Genomic DNA, 18,731 nt, shown 5'->3' with positions numbered 1-18,731 from the left:
CCATTTACAAGCAGATAGTAATCTTGACTCTCGACCTGTCCTAGTTTCCTCGGACTGGTAGTTCATGGGCTTATATTTCAGTCCACAGCAGATCATTTCATAGAGCCACATGTGCTCTGTCACAATTGCCGTTACAGTGAGAGGAATTGGAAGAAAAATACTACTGGGGCGTCTACCTTCTTAAAAAAAAGTCCTTTAATAGTTTGTAATGGTTCCTTTTGTAACACACAGAAATATTAAACTGTTTGAATCAATATCTGACAAATATTTGGATCTTTAACGTAAAGTTTTTTAGATTATTACCTCACTGAAGTGTAATCTCAGAGATGGCACCTCAAGACTCTTATAACACCATTTTATGTTATTCTATTTTACTTCAGATTTTCCCAATTTTGTTCACAATGTCTCTTCATATCTTTTGACACACAGTATCCCTATCAGACCCTCTGGCTACAACTGTGTACATTAATTTTTACTGTGTCTTAGCTGGAAACCTGAGGTACACATTTGTGAATGTTCGTCCTTTTCATCATGTGCCAGTTTTGCCAACCGTTGGGCGTCACTGTGAAAATATCATCAAGTCAGCGCAGGAATGTGGCGAAAATATCAAAGGTTGTGTCAACTCGATTATTGTTGTCCCCATAACTCTTGCTGGTAAGTGAAAAGTTGTTTTGGGTATATTGCAAACCATGCCTTTTATTAAGACTCCACTGTTTTTAAGCTCCATTTTGGACATATCTGTAATATAACATGGCGTAAAATGATTTTTGTGTGGTGGTGAAGTTTGGATGTGTATGGCTGCTTAACACAAGAAAACAATATACCATGTCACACTACAAATATCCTCAACCAAATAAATAATATGTATCTTGTGGAATCTGGGGAGCTACTTCTTAATGCTGCTGTAGGTTCATCTTGATGTTACTGCATTGCCACTCGGGAATCATGCAATAGTAGAAATAAGCTCCAAGAATTTGTGTTCACAACAAGTTTTATTTCGCACGCTAGATGTTTGGTGGTAAAGTACATGTAAAATTGATTAACACTGTCTCATGACTGATGTCGAACTGAACTCCAACTGTGATATGACGGGGTACAAATCACCTCTATTTATATGATTTTAAACAGTTACTAACACTGTTACATACTAAATTTTTTAGGTTTAACAATTACAACTTTTACATATATCTTCCCAAATTACATAGAAATTACATGAAATAACACTGAATAATTTCATACAAAGACAGGAAAGAATCTGTTTCTATTAAGACAAAAAATTACAAGTATTATCATTACAACAATGTATTTCGTTAATCTGCATGTATTATTTTACTTACTTAAAAGATAACCACGCAATCATTTTCAGGTGATCAGAGGGGTCAGTTTTATTGAGAAAGGACTAGATTCAATCAATTAAATTTTGTATGAGTAACATTTTACATTTCTATATAACTGTAATTACAATTCCATTAACTAACACCAACCAATTTATGAGAATGCTTAATTTCGACTGAAAAATTCTCATTTCATATTTCTATTATCGACATAATTTGTTTTTTAGTTTGAAAACATAAAAATAGTTGTATTTCAATGACTAGAAATATCGAAACTTTAATTGTTAATTACACCATAATTAAAATAGCAATTTTATTCCTACCATGTGTCTGAAGTTTTTATGTACACATTCTGATGGTACATCAGCTTTTAACCCAACATATTTCCTTCATTCTGCATATTGGTGAGGCTGAACGTAAACAATGTCAAATCAGTAACTTAAATTCATACTAATTATTAATTTTCTGCAAAAGAAAATCTTCAGTGTATTCGAATCTGGATAACCAGAAAAGACAAAATCAAAGTAGCATACTGATATTACACATGTGACCTCTTTGGGAGAGTGAGGATGAGACTGGTAAAAGGATGTAGGATCCCAAAGGGTTGTGGTATTACATACCCTATGGCTTACATTTTGTATAGCAATTCAAAATTATGGTCTCCAGTTCCTATAATGCATATATCCAATGCATGTTCATTCTTTGGATATGTGGATAAGAGGGTAATACCTTCCTTCGTCATTCTATTGTTTAACATTTCCCCAGGAGCAACTGTAGTTCACAAGAGTATGTGTCAGTCCAGATCACTCTGGTTGGACAAACCATAACACTCTCTCTCTGGCAATTATGGTAACTCTTCCCTGGGCATCAGCATATATGTTTCTCTGTTCTCTGAAATTATCAGTACTTCATTAGTGCATACTTGTACCCACTATCCTACTGTGCTGCATTCCAAAGGCTAAGGCTGTATAAACCAAAACCAGGCGTTTAAGCCTACTACCAGAAAACATGGTAACACATGTAGTCACATTCCATCTGTTCTCACTTTAGCTACTGATATGTGATAAAATAATGTTAAATTGCCTTCAGTTGGTTCAGCTATAAGTTGTAACTCAGTTACAAAATCCTTTTGCACCTCTCGTAGTCCTGCTAAGAACTGCTGCAGTGGCAATAGTGTAGCACTTAGCTGCCCATGTATGGAACAGAAAACAGCTTCCTGCAATTATACTGTCTCTAATCTTGTGTCAGTGATACTATCTGACAAAAATCTGTAACACTCTAGCTACAACTATCTGCCCATTTATTTCCTGTTGTTGATATTGTACCCTTTTAAGATCTTCATTTATAATCTTCGTGGTTCTAGTGTACTGCAGCAAATCTGTTGCTAATTCCTGTACCATGCTTATATTACTTAGTACAGCCTGCTCCATGTCTCCCAGTTGGCTGGTATGCCATTCCTCCTTACTCTTTTTAATGTCTGCTGCTGCTTGTACCTGACCTAGTGTGTTACTGAAATTTCAAGTATCTCCATGATCTGCTGTCCCAAAAGCTATCACTTAAAGTTTCCACTTGCATTTATCCGCCCTGAATCAATGTACTTGGCGCCATGTCGATTACCTGCTTCAACGGTTTCCTCAGATTTTTATAAGAGAGTTATAATCCATGATATTCCTCCTCAATTTCCATTTGAACTCCCTTTTTCTCAGCTTCTTTCTGCATTTCCCCATCGGTATCTTCTAACCAGTGCCCCTCATTTCTCATTTTCCATATGCTCAGAGTTAAACCAAGTGTCCACTGACACCTCGTTAGCAAAATGTCAGGTATCATGAGAACACAACACCAAAAGTCAAGAGGTTGATTCCGTAGTTCACCCCTCATTCCCCTCTGTACAAGGTGTAAAATCTTCAAAATTATCATACTCTTCCTGGTTGCCCATGCTGGCATACCATGGAGAAAAAGGAATTTCTCATCATTTTCCCTCCTTCCTTCTAAAAGCTTCAGCTCATAATAAAATATTACTGAATGCTGCACAATACAAGCTCATTAAACCACCTAGCATATACAAGAACAAAATCCCCAAAACAGAAAATATGAACCCCAATGTATTCGTCAGAAACTGTACTTTCACATTCACTGGTACCTAGTTAAAAACTTTTTCATTCTCCTTTTTGGTTTGTGTGGGTTAGTTACCAACACTCACTGACCTACTCAATACTGCAGCAATTTCTCCTTGCCATGTCATTTCTTGATGTTCTTGTGCTATTATATTCAATCGTTTTACGTTCTGTCAGATTTCTCTTATCTGTTTTGCAAGCTTCTTCACCGACTCCTCTTTGATAGCTTATCTAGGTTTTATAATAGCAACAGGAGGTGACATTTTTATGCTATATACACCCTCGTATGGTTAAAAATCTGTTCTACTGTGTATGTTTGAATGTTTGATTTATGTTCTGAGGCATATTGCAGATATGTATCCCAGTTATCGTGTTGACTATTTGTGTAAAAAGCGAGAAGTGAACTATTTTATAATCTACGAATTATAAATAACAAAACGAAAGCATATCATAACTTTATCATTATACATACATTCCACTGATGACGCCTTAAAGTGAAAAAAGGCGAAACATGTCTGGGAGAATGAAATACGGTGCAACAAGAGAAGGCTTACTTATTTACAAAACAAATATGTTCTATTATCTTTAGAATATAATTGTTCCCAGCTGCTGTCCTACTAAAAGGTCCAGTAATATCTAAACAAACATTTCGAAGGGTTTCATAGCTTCTGGTAATCTTTGCAATGGCACACGACAGTGACGCAAATCTGCTGTTTGTACACATGACACATAGTCTTTCACATACTCGTCAGCATCTTGCAAGACTTTTCCGCTATGCATCTATCTGTTGTTCAGTATCCTTGATGGCTTGCCAACAAATTATCTTGATTCTATTGCAGTACTTTGTTTCTTAATGATCCAGGAACCACTACACATCGTCTGTACTTTGTACTTTTCCACTGTAGACCTCCATGTGTCAAAGGCTGTGGCTGTAACCTAAAACCTTAAAAATCAAGTCCGATTATTGGACAGTACTCTTCACCAACATGTGACAACACTTCCATATGCTCCTTAAACTTTTCAGCTCAGATGCCAAAAGCGAGCAGTTTTCAATGATTCTACCTCATTGTTATCCACCCCATGTAACTGACAGCATGGAAACTGAAGTCTCTTCCTACCTAAGAGGTCCAGACTAATAACTGACACATGTGCATCCATGTTAACCAAGAATTTATGCTCATTATTCTCTACTACATCAATCAAGCAACAATCCATCTTTGGGCTTGTCCTTGCAGTGTACTGCTTTATTGGGAATGACCTCCAGTGGTCAAGGGACTCCAATATGCATTTAACGAATGCTTCTTTTTATTGAGCTCCTGGTTACTATTTCTGAAGTCCCAAAACCTTATATCCTACATCACCACATTCAAAGCCACTGTGACTGGCGGCATTGCCTCTTCACATGGCCCATTTGTTCACAAATTTAAAATCAGAGGAGAAAGCGTCTTGGTCACTCCGATCCCAACTTGTAATATCTATTTCCTCCAACTGTGTGGCCATTCTAATAGCAGAGGACAAATCGCTAGGATTCTCCAATCTTACCTTTCACGACATATCAGCTGAAATACCTCTAACATATATGTCCAAGGCCCTATTCTCTGCTTCCTGCAAGAGAATTCTGCCTCTGCTTTGTGCATTAATTCATAAGTCTGCTAGTAGAGAATGTCTCTACTGATTCATGTTTTTACATAAACCCTATCAGCTTTTCTCTATTTTGATCACAATAGTGTTGGGTTAGTTCAATAGACAGCTGCTTAAACGTTTGTACCTCACCAAGAGAGCCACGTTATGTGACACTTGTTTTAACGTCCCTTGTTACATGTAACTAAAGCATGGGAAGACATGTTGCATCATACAAATTCCTAACTGAACTACTTCCTGAACATCATCCAAAAAAGCTGACACATCTTCAGATGTTTTCCAAGGAAAAGATATAATGCCATAGCATCAATTGGTGCGATAGGTATGTTAACAACAGTCTTGTTATCCACTCCTTGTGGCTCCATCAGTACAGCTCCTGCACGTAATGCTTCTAAAATCCTTTGCATTTCATCACTTGCCTGGATTTGTTCTGCTTTATCCTGAAGTAATACAGCTACGGCAGTTTAACTTAAAGGTACTGAACGTGTTTCTGGTCGTTGTATAACCTCCATTTTATTCTAAAGTTCAGGTCAATTGAGACCGCAGTATTCCAAAGCAATATCAACAAGCTAAAATAACTGTACTAATTTTTTCTCCATGTCGTAGTCCAGCAACACTGACTGCACTGCCACACTTCACAGCAAAATCGTCTAAAAGCTTCACACGTTAGTGAAATTCCTTTAGTATCTAGTAATTCATGCCCTGATGAATTACTAACACATAGTCAGCCTTAAGAATTTTTCCCTACAGTTACCTTTGAACTGTGATAGGCCTTTGGCCTATGTACTGTGACTTTCAAATTACTATGCAGTTCCTTCTAAGCCAACATGGACCCAGTACAAAAGAAAAAGGAAATTGGCCGACAGAAACTGATCAGTCACTGCACTGCATGATGACAGATGCTGATGGCTGCTGATGTATAGGTGTGCGTAAGAGCCAACGCCAGCACCACAGGCACCCAACATGTAGGACTGCAAGTTATTCTGGCATCATGCAGTGGGCCAGAACCATTCACTGACGTGAGTGGAGTGTGCCCTAATGTTATGTGTCAGCTCTACTTCTTGGCACCAATGTTATGGCACAGGCTGGGTTTGTGTTGTTATCAGAAGGTCGAATGAAGAGAGGAAGTAAGTGATCATGATGAGTGCCAGGGCACTAATAAAACATCATTCAATTAAAAATAATTCAGTGGTGAGAGTTTTACACTCACTCCATCTTTTTCCCTGCTCTGTCTAGTAGCTACCACACATTCTATGCTGCCTGAAAGTGTGAAGTGGCATATCAGTGCCTGACGAGGAACTTGCTGACCGCAGGTCCCAGTGTTGACTAAGGTCAGTGCCTCAGCCAGAAGGAGGGTGCAGTGGCTGTGCATATCCGCAACACAGTGTGACTATGGACTTCTGTTGGAGCTCTCAATGAGTGAAGCTACACTTAGGCTCATTCTCGAGAATACTGCATAACTCTGTAGTCATTTGTCAAGATGGTGTGAAGATAGAAAACCCAACAGCAGCATGAAGGACAGACACGAGTGGTGGTCCCATCATATAACTGGTAAAGTCGTATTTGTGCAGCCCCAGTAATGGCTACAACGGCGCACAGCACCCAAGTTCAATAGCTTCCAGATGGGTAGATCAGCTATTCATCCATGAAAGAGTTGGGCATCCTGCATCTTCAATCTGTCACCATTTTGACTGGCAGGACTGTGGTTTATACACTCCTGGAAATGGAAAAAAGAACACATTGACACCGGTGTGTCAGACCCACCATACTTGCTCCGGACACTGCGAGAGGGCTGTACAAGCAATGATCACACGCACGGCACAGCGGACACACCAGGAACCGAGGTGTTGGCCGTCGAATGGCGCTAGCTGCGCAGCATTTGTGCACCGCCGCCGTCAGTGTCAGCCAGTTTGCCGTGGCATACGGAGCTCCATCGCAGTCTTTAACACTGGTAGCATGCCGCGACAGCGTGGACGTGAACCGTATGTGCAGTTGACGGACTTTGAGCGAGGGCGTATAGTGGGCATGCGGGAGGCCGGGTGGACGTACCGCCGAATTGCTCAACACGTGGGGCGTGAGGTCTCCACAGTACATCGATGTTGTCGCCAGTGGTCGGCGGAAGGTGCACGTGCCCGTCGACCTGGGACCGGACCGCAGCGACGCACGGATGCACGCCAAGACCGTAGGATCCTACGCAGTGCCGTAGGGGACCGCACCGCCACTTCCCAGCAAATTAGGGACACTGTTGCTCCTGGGGTATCGGCGAGGACCACTCGCAACCGTCTCCATGAAGCTGGGCTACGGTCCCGCACACCGTTAGGCCGTCTTCCGCTCACGCCCCAACATCGTGCAGCCCGCCTCCAGTGGTGTCGCGACAGGCGTGACTGGAGGGACGAATGGAGACGTGTCGTCTTCAGCGATGAGAGTCGCTTCTGCCTTGGTGCCAATGATGGTCGTATGCGTGTTTGGCGCCGTGCAGGTGAGCGCCACAATCAGGACTGCAAACGACCGAGGCACACAGGGCCAACACCCGGCATCATGGTGTGGGGAGCGATCTCCTACACTGGCCGTACACCACTGGTGATCGTCGAGGGGACACTGAATAGTGCACGGTACATCCAAACCGTCATCGAACCCATCGTTCTACCATTCCTAGACCGGCAAGGGAACTTGCTGTTCCAACAGGACAATGCACGTCCGCATGTATCCCGTGCCACCCAACGTGCTCTAGAAGGTGTAAGTCAACTACCCTGGCCAGTAAGATCTCCGGATCTGTCCCCCATTGAGCATGTTTGGGACTGGATGAAGCGTCGTCTCACGCGGTCTGCACGTCCAGCACGAACGCTGGTCCAACTGAGGCGCCAGGTGGAAATGGCATGGCAAGCCGTTCCACAGGACTACATCCAGCATCTCTACGATCGTCTCCATGGGAGAATAGCAGCCTGCATTGCTGCGAAAGGTGGATATACACTGTACTAGTGCCGACATTGTGCATGCTCTGTTGCCTGTGTCTATGTGCCTGTGGTTCTGTCAGTGTGATCATGTGATGTATCTGACCCCAGGAATGTGTCAATAAAGTTTCCCCTTCCTGGGACAATGAATTCACGGTGTTCTTATTTCAATTTCCAGGAGTGTAGATCAGAAGTCTGCTCTATGACTGGTCTGCTGTGGACTCTTGGTGGCAGCTTTTAGATACTTGTTAAATTCAACAGAGCATCCTGAAAAGTAGAGCTGGTCTTCCATTAGTATCGGTGATGCAGATGGAATGTCCTCACTCTGCAAATGAGGTTGAGGAGGGCAGAGGTCTTATAGCAGATGATGCCATGATCCCTTCCACACTGTTGATCGAATGAGCTCTTTCTTTTCTGAGCCTGTCAGTGTCTCGGCTGTTGTAGTGTTTAACTTCAGGTTTTCAGGGAGTTCAATTATGCAAAGTTTGCATCCTGAAAGGTGTACTTGTGTCATCTGTAGGTGAAGTTACTGCATTTAGTCTTGTTACAGTACAGCATTCTGCCTACTTCACATTGTTGTTGAAATACTGAATCAGTTGTTCTTGACTTCCCTCTCACATAGTCTGATGAAACAAGCTCCCAGCTTGTTTGCACTTTGGGCCTCCTGTGTTGACAATCAGTTGCAGCGTTGTGTAGCAACAATATATTTGACAAAGGGATGAAATAGACAAACGATTTATTATGAACAAAATCACAGATTACAACTACTGTTTGCCAAAAGCAGAGTTCTCCATTGATAACACGAAATGGTTAGACTCTGCACGAATAGTAGCTAACAATGATGTAACTGTCTGGGGTTAATTCAATAACAATTTGTACGTTATTGTTTGTAGGGAAAATATTTTGAATAACGTAGTGCAGAATTGGCAAGGCTAAACAAAGGAGGACCATTGACTACTGACTGTTGTTGCGGCTTGCAATATGTAATGTCATGTTAATAACTTTGCAAAGTGAAATCAAAAAGTAATAAATTTCAAATGATAGACCAACATATTGACATATACAGAGTATATAAATACCTGCATAGAAGTAGATTTTGAATGGTGGTCAGGTATGAGTAACTCTTTTGACCAGACATGTTAGGCATGTGACATAATTGTGGAGGAAGAATGATGAGCAGGTAATGTGGTTTGTAATGGCTGTCTACTGTCAGATAAAGAGGTTAGATCATGCATGGTCTATGAGCCCTCTGTGTGATAAAGTGTTAATGATGGGTGCAAGCCAAATGGGAACGGTAGTAACAAATCTTTTTCGTTTAAAGGTGAATTTCGTTTTATAGTTTGTTACCTTAAATAAATGCTGCAATTGTTTGACCTCGTTTGAGATTAGAACAGTTGTAGCACATTGAGTTGCAAGAGGAAGCAGATGAAAATGAGATGGAAAAATCTGATATCGCATGAGGAAATTTTACAGTGCACTAAATAATATAAATCGAAACATTGTCGCCGGCCGCGGTGGTCTCGCGGTTCTAGGCACGCAGTCCGGAACCGCGCAACTGCTACGGTTGCAGGTTCGAATCCTGCCTCGGGCATGGATGCGTGTGACGTCCTTAGGTTAGTTAGGTTTAACTAGTTCTACGTTCTAGGGGACTGATGACCTAAGATGTTAAGTCCCATAGTGTCCGCCCCAGTAGCTGAGTGGTCAGCGTGACGGATTGCCGTCCTCTGGGCCCGGGTTCGATTCCCGGCTGGGTCGGAGATTTTCTCCGCTCAGGGACTGGGTGTTGTGTTGTGTTCATCATCATTTCATCCCCATCCGGCGTGCAGGTCGCCCAATGTGGCGCCGAATGTAATAAGACCTGCGATATGGCGGCCGGACCTGCCCCGCGAGGGGCCTCCCGGCCAATGACGCCAAACGCTCATCATCATCATCAAGTCCCATAGTGCTCAGAGCCATTTTTGAAATAATGTCCTTGGAGCAGATGCCTTTCCCTCAGAATTTCTGCTATCCTTTGAAGAGCTGGTCATGGCGAAACTATTCCACTCAGTTTCATAGATATACAAGACAAGCCAAATACGCTCAGTTTTCAACAAGAACGTAATAATCAAATTTCATAGAAGGCAGATAGTGACTGGTGTAAATATTATCGCATTATCAAATTTATTATGCATGGATGCCAAATATTAACATTAATTATTTGCAGAAAACGGAAAAAACTGTAGAATCTGACCTCAGGGAAGATTAGTTTTGGGTCCAAATAAATGAAGGAACACTTAATCTTACAAGTTATCGTTGATTAAAGAAAGACAAAAGTATTTTTATAGCAGTTACAGATTTAGTGAAAGCTTTTGTCAATGTTGGCAGGAATACACTCTCCAAAATTCAGAAAGTATGGAGGATAAAACACAGGGAGCAAAAGATAATCTGTAAGTTCTACAGAAATCATACTATAGTTGGAGCAGTTGAAGGACACAAAAGGAAAGCAGAGGATGAGAAGGAAATGAGAAAGTGTTGTAGCCTATCACCAAAGCTGTTCAATCTGTGTATGCAGCAAGCATCTATCATAAGCTACACAGTACACACACTGTTTACAATAACATGACTTCAACGTAATATACCGGAACTGACAGTAAAGTGATGAACAATATCAGTTGGTAGAATCAAAGTTACACTACTTTCCCCATGATGTTAGAGAGATTTTGGCCTTAAGGGGACATGGAAAATGTTCGGACAGTTGTTTTTATTTCTTAGTCCTTTCCATTATGACAATATCAAATAATTTTTCAAATTCATACTAACACAAAGAAGGTGATTACACTCCTATTTAAAAGACTCTGACAGCGAAGTGGTGAACCAACTGCCTCAATGCTCATTACATCTTTCTCACCAAAATTTTGGCATGTAAACCTATTCCCACTCTCTTCACACAAAACATTCTAAATCATTTTATCCAGTATCTCTTTGTAGTTAAGCTTCCATACTCAGCATCTCCCTCTCAATGCCATTGTTAATACTTGTATATGTCTCTGTCCCAGTGTCTCCTTTTTTCCCATTGATTTACAGTTTATCACACTGCCACTCTTCCTCTCTCACTTACACTGTCTCCTTTAAACTTCTGGGGGATACAACAGATCTCCCCCCCCCCCCCCCCCACATAACCATATGTTTAAAATTTAGGTCCAAAATGTGCCCTCCCCTGTATATAAGTATCAAAGTTTGTCCATCTGGAGGGCTAAGAGCACCCAAGCCTAAGTGTGGTCTTCAGTCACCTCTCTTTTTCATTTCCACTGTCTATTCTCTCTTTTTCTCCCACTGCTGCTATCCCCATCCACCTCTCTTTCTATTTGACTGACACTGTCTCTCATTGACCACCACTGTTTCCTGTCTCTTTGACTCCCACTACTATTGTCTTCATCCATCTCTCTCATTCACTGCCACTTTCTCTTTCCCACCAACTCTGCCTCCTCTATCTTTCTCACCCATTGGCACCGTCTCTTCCAAATTCCACCATCACTCTCTGTTACTCCCATTCAGCACACAAAAGCATGAATATTTTCACATGCAAAATTTTTGGTGAGGAAGGCAGAATGAGGAGTGAGGCACCTGGTTCTCCACTTTTCTGTCAGAGCCTTTTAAAGAGCAGCGTATTCGCCTCTTTGTAGTCTGACAGGAGCATTTTTCAGATAGATCCCTTTTTTCCCTATTATAGCAGAGTGTGCTGCTTATATACCAACTCTATAGGTCAGTAAAGTTTTGACAGTGTATTTGTATACTTCGATACATTTACATACTTTGACACATATAAACGACAAAGAAGTGTGCATAATATAAAATTAACACAAAATCGTCTCCCTTCCAAAGCAAGCTCACTTTACACTACTTTAAATAAAAATGCACAACATTTTTAGACCACACCTATAGTATACCACAATTTGCGGTGCTTGATTTAGAAGTAAAAAGAATTTTGTATGAAGAAATAATCTTTTGTAACGTGCTTATGCCGCCAGTAGGCACCGTCGAATAATTTACAGGTAAAGACTACGTGCAAAGACATAAATTGGCCATTATACAGGGATAGTGCATCATAAAATTTTATTGGTGACAAGACAGCGACTAAAAACGTAGTTTCGTAAACTCAGAACCCTTCCAATGACCCTAGAAGCTTTGGTATGTATTCACTTCGTCAGTTAAAACTACATTTACCACTCAGCGCGGATATTATGTGTATATTTTACGTGCATAAGTATGGTAATACCTTTGGATCTCGGTAATGCGTAATGATATCGAAAAAAGGTACACTGTTCGTTGAGAACATCATCTTAGGAACAAACTATAAAATTTTGACAACTTACCACAAACAGAAATTAAGAAAGTAGATGTCCCCGTAACTCGTATTTTTGGTACCCAAAAATCATATTTCTTTCGGGTGTAACTTGATAATGGACAAAGATTTTCGAAAACGAGAAACTGGTGTTTCTAGAAAAATGTCCAAAAAATCTACAGTTAAAATTTAAACCATTTTCCATGGTTAGTTATGTAGATAATCATGGTCCTCAGTGCAAAAACCGTCAAAGATCGTTTTTGCTATTTTCTGCTTAGGTATGGTAATTTTGAACAGCTGGATACCGTAACGCATATGTGATTTTGAATTGACAGAACGGATTGCTGACTCAACTATTTAGAACTGAAGATAATCCAGAGTGATCAAAACGTGTTATGTAAATGGAAATATGCAGTTGAGACTGAACAGTAAATGAGAATAACTTTTTGTATCTAAAGAAGTTTCTAAATTCCTTGAGAATATCATCTTAAGAATATACAGTAAAAATTTCGAAGATTTGCCACCAATATAAATTATAGACGTGGCCATCCGCACAAGTGGTACTTTTGGTTCCCACGAGTCATGGTCTTTGTGGTTTTCTCGGGAATTGCCCATGAAAAAAAGTGCCAGAGTAACAAGTACATCTGCTTAATAGCGTGTAGGTTCCCTGCGAGCAAGCAGAAATGTCGCAACACGACGTGGCGTGGACTCCACTAATATCAGGCGTAGTGCTGAAGGGAATTGACACCATGAACCCTGCAGGGCTGTCCATAAATCCGTAAGAGTACGAGGGACTGGAGATCTCTTCTGAACAGCACGTTGCAAGGCCCCACAGATTTACTCAATAATATTCAAGTCTGGGGAGTTTGGTGGCCAGCGGAAGTGTTTAAATGCAGAACAGTGTTCCTGGAGCCACTCTGTAGCAATACTAGACGAGTGTATTGTCCTACTGGAATTGGGCAAGTCCGTCAGAATGCACAATGATCATTAATTGATGCAGGTAATCAGACAGGATGGTTATGTATGTATCTAGACTATCAGGGCTCCCATATCACCCAAACTGCACACAACAACATTACAGAGCCTCCACCAGCTTGAACAGTTCCCTGCTGACATGCAGAGTCCACGGATTCACGAGGCTATCTCCATAACCATACACGTCCATCCACTCGATACAATTTGAAACGAGACTCATCCGACCAGGCAATGTGTTTCCAGTCATCAACCGTCCAATGTTGGTGTTGATGGGCCCAGGCGATGCGTAGTGCTTTGTGTCGTGTAGTCATCAAGGACACACAAGTGGGTCTTCGGCTCCTAAAGTCCATATCAATGATGTTTCGTTAAATAGCTCGCACGCTGGCACTTGCTGATGTCCCAGCACTGAAATCTGCAGCAATGTGAGGAAGGGTTGCACTTCTGTCGCGTTAAACGATTCTCTTACTCGTCGTTGGTCCCGTTCTTGCAGGACCTTTTTCCGGTCGCCGCGATGTCGGAGATTTGATGTTTTACTGGATTCCTGATATTCACGGTACACTCGTGAAAAAGTCGAATAGGAAAATCCCCAACTCATCGTTACCTCGGAGATGCTGTGCCCCATCGCTCGTGCGCCGATTATAACACCACGTTCAAACTCACTTAAATCTTGAAAACTTGCCATTGTAGCAGCAGCAACCGATCTAACAACTGCGCCAGACACTTGTTGTCTTATCTAGGAGTTTCTGACCGTATTCTGCCTGTTTACATATCACTGTATTTGAATACCCATGCCTGTACGATTTTCTTCAGCGCTTCAGTGGATAAGGCTCCTAAGATACACCCTCCACCATAGCTGATACAAGAGAACCAATTGATTTGCTAAATTTACCTATGTCAAAGGAAGTATGTAATATTTAAATTTTGCCTCCATACCGTAGGACAGCCACAGTATATCTATTCTTCTGGTAGGTGTACGAATGGTTCCTAGGCCAAAGGCTATGCAAAATTCTTGACTCCTTATTTCTGTGATCAATAGAATCCAAGGTATGACCCCCTGAAGAATAGTATTGTCGAACGCTAATGTTTGGAACATTTTGGTACCGTGCACTATCAGGCATGGAGTGATGCAAACAGGAATGGAACAGGAAGAAGAGCTAATGCGAGTTGTCTGCATAGAAATGCCTCATTGACCACACTGAATAGAATTCATATTTCTACTGTCTCCATGTGTAGCTTCTTAATTTACATCTCTTAAATGTTTACCAAAGGAACAATAAAATCTGTATCATGGTATCTTCGAAAGCTGTGACATCAGTGGTTTTCTACATGGAAGTTGAAGGTATGTAGTTTCTGAAATTTTCCAGCTTCGGTAACGGAAGATAACTATCTGTCCGCCTTTAAATTTAACTTCTAGATATAGATACATTTTTGTACAAATACTCACTTCATAAAGACGTACTGCAAATGTCTGGTCCCACTGGTAGGTCTGTGTGAGCATCACATTAAGAACTTCACGGATTTCTTATGTCGATTAGCTGGAACATGTTTGAATGACTCTGGTATAATTTGTACGTTTTGTTATGGTCTGTCCTTCCCTTCTGTCTAATGCATTAAAAATGTTTTAACTTCAGCTTACTTTTTATCCAGTGACCAGACCCATAAACAGACAGATTGGGGGGGGGGGGGGAGGGGGAGGGGAGGGATCCCAATGAGAAGTCCATTGCTACGTGTTATAGCCAATTGGAGTGCCTTGTGAAACTTCTTTATTAAAATTCTTTTCTGCTTCTATTGTTGAATGAAATGGGAAGTTGAAGCTTCTATGTTATTTAATTCTGAAACAGCTGAGTAAACTGAACGTACTGAGTCTACTTTATCTTTATTTATTCTTATCATATCAACACTGTCCCACAATATTCTAGCGCAACGCAATCTGACTGCTCAAAAAAAGGACAACCTGACTCAAAATAATTAACTCAAAAGAATGGCCCTGACTTAAAAGAAATCATAACAATAACCTATACATTTCATTAAGCACTTACCTCACAAAAATTTTCATTACACGAACTACTGCAATACAGCAAGCATCGATACTGCCAGCTACATAAAAGATTCTTACTACTAAAGCCACTAACTACTAATAGGCATGTGGTTAGCAAAGGAAAGATTTTATTGCAAACCAAATAATGTATCTTTTTACCTTAATAATGTGACATCCAGTTCAGACACGAATATAAATCGTCATTGACATCTAGTGCAGAGGTATATAATCATGAATAATATTCACTCTCCAAGTCGAGCATGTACAGATCATTAGCCTACACTAACACTTCAGACCTCTACTCTCCATCAATGCTAACTTCTCATATCTAACATCCATCACTGCTGGCTGTTCACCTCCAATTGCCCAACAGTACTTCCATCACTGCTGGTGACTAATTTTCAACTGCCCACCACTACTGGCAATTAACTTCCAACAACGAGTCAAAACAGCCACAGAGTCTCTTACATAGATAGTGCAGTCAGAGATCCAATGCAAAGCGCTACACAGCGTTGCCAACACAGAAGCAGCCCACTTACACTTGGAATCAGCAGCCATTGAACTTGTGTCTTTTTTTCACATATGTGGATGATACTCTTATTGTTTAGTCTTCTGGTACTCAGAATTTGAATGGCTGTTTAGAATGTCTGAATTCATTCCACCCAAATATTCATTTCACAATGAATGTGGAAAATAATGACTGCCTTCATTTCCTTGATGTCTTGGCCAAGAAGAATGTTAATGGTACATTGGGACATGTTGTGGGTCTAGTGGAGGACGGTTCAGGCTTGTGTTGCAATATCACCCAACTGTGCGTGGGGTGAGTGATGATAATACCAAGGTCTTTGTGCTTTTTGCCTTACACTTGAAGTTTTTCGAACAGGATTGGTCGTATTCTGTGGAAATATGATGAGAAATGTTTCTTTCGGATACCGTCTATGATTACAGTCCATTTCAGGATACATAAAGAATGATCTTGATCTGCGTAATGTGAGCAGGTGCCTATTGTAATACTTTCAGCTGTGGCATGTCGTATATTGGTCAGACTGTTAGGAATGTGGAGTATTGGTGTACTGAGCATAAGTGTCACTCACTCTTACAAAGCAGTGTAAATATGTTATTGCAGAACATTATCCTGGAACCAGTCATCCTGTGAATTATAACAATAGGAAAATTATTGCTTGTACTTAGAGCTATTACTGTTCTGCTACTTAGGAAGGAGTTGAAATTAAAGTATAAAATGACCTTATAAATAAAGAGAGATGAAGGTTTTTGTTTAAAATATGTGTGGATACTATTGCCTCCCTTGTCAAAAAACAAAGGAGAAGAGTTAATGCTACCTTACCCATTGGTTATTAATTTTCACTATTGATAACTCCTGATGTCGGTCACCTTTGATTATGTGTAGTTGTAGTGCTAGTGTCACAGTCTAACCACAGTTTAACATAACCAATGATCTCTACACTGTCTGGATGTCGAACTCCAGATGTATAAACATGCCAGCCCAAATGCTCATAATTTGTTTCTTTCCTAATTATAAAATGGTTGCCACAAAAAGTCATGAGTATGTAAAATCAAAATACTTTTCGATTCTGCTCCTGCATCAACCTGTACATAGTATATTAATGTAAAGTTCAAAGCCGTAAATCATTAAACAATTTTTTATTATGTACAGATCTGTAGAAATTCTGTTGTCTAGTTACAACATGGCGAACTATGCAGATGACAGAAATCGGGAGGCATATCAGATTTTTCCATGTGAGAGAATCCGCCATAGAAGCGTCAAGAACACCAGAAATCCCACTCACTACCGGCATAAATCGTCTGTGTTTCCCCAGCGACTCACAAATGATTCGAGGAGGTATGTAACTTAGAGCAACTAAGGGAACGACGGAAAACAGATAAAAATGACGATGACAGATAACTGATCATAACGCCCACCACCAGCCGCATGATCGATTTACAAACGCACGTTCGATATGTATCGTTTGGACCTAACGATTTCGATAGGCAATCATTCTTGGAAATTACCCCTTTATGTGCTGCAACATGTTTTCATTTCATTTTCATTTTCATTTTATTATCTTCCTGTAAATCATTTACATGATGTAGGAATTGTCACAACAAAGTTATCATACTAGTACAAGTACTACAGTCATAATAATGGAATATCACTTTCAAGGCATTTTTTAAATGTACAAATTTAGACATATAAATTAAAATTTTTGGCAATAAATTTACGCACAATCAAAGTACTCACCTACATCATAGACGGTTTTGCTTAAAAGGTAATTTTTAAGCTCAGTCTTAAATTTTACTTCATCTATTATTTCCTTCATGTACACTGGCAGAGCATTGTATAGTTTTATTCCAAAATAACTTACATGCTTTTGGGTTTGTGTTGTCCTTACCCTTTCTACATACAAATTCTTACGAGTTCTAGTATTATAATTATGGCAGTCCTCATTTGTACATAGATTTTTCATATGTGCTCTTGTACACAGAATGCTTTTAAAAATATACAGTGATGGTATTATGAGTATTTGCAGTTCTTTGAAAAGGGGCCTACAATGACTATGATTCGTATAGTCCGTGATGTCCATTGACGACCTGCGTTAATGCCGCCATTTTAAATGGAGTGTGGAATGCTTTGAAGTGACATGATAGCCAGTGTGAGTTGGCATCGAAACAAACGGCGTCGAACCGAGATCACGTGACAGTTAAAGTTGACAACATGCGTAGAATGCAATGCTCACTTCAGAGTGAGAGTGTTGGTATGTCGAAGTTCCATGCCATACGATCATACATCTACAGCTAGTTATTATATTATAGAGATCACTGAATATAACAGTCGCGACACTGTCTCGGTTTTGTTACTCACTTCAATATCAGTGCACCAAGTGACCAAAAAGCTACACTCCTGAATACCATGTCGGATGAGTGCCAATAGTATGGTTTATACTGATTTGTAACATCGGTTTTACAATAGGGAGCGTATGTGATGCCATAAAAATAGACAATAACTAACAAATGGCACCATATTTGCTTTTCCTTAGCATTCTAAGGACCCTGGGAGGTATGAAACAATACATTACTGAACAGTTTATTTCCGAGTCTCTTGTAACATACAGATATTTACTGAAGATTGTCGTTTTCTTTTCAGAACAAAAAATTGCTAGTAAACAGCAGAAAACCTGGCCTTTTGCTGAAAGACGTCGCATATCTACCAAACAACGCAAAATTTTGTTCGCTACATTTCCAGTCAAATCAGAGTATGTAGGACATAGGAAACTTATACGGATTGTAATACCTACAGTATGTAACGTACCAAAGTGGAAACCATATATATGTGATAGT

Source organism: Schistocerca piceifrons, chromosome 3 (genome assembly GCF_021461385.2).
Source record: "Schistocerca piceifrons isolate TAMUIC-IGC-003096 chromosome 3, iqSchPice1.1, whole genome shotgun sequence".
NCBI classification, from domain to species: domain Eukaryota; kingdom Metazoa; phylum Arthropoda; class Insecta; order Orthoptera; family Acrididae; genus Schistocerca; species Schistocerca piceifrons.
The sequence above is the reverse complement of the archived record's forward strand: the minus strand, read 5'-3'. Positions refer to the sequence as shown.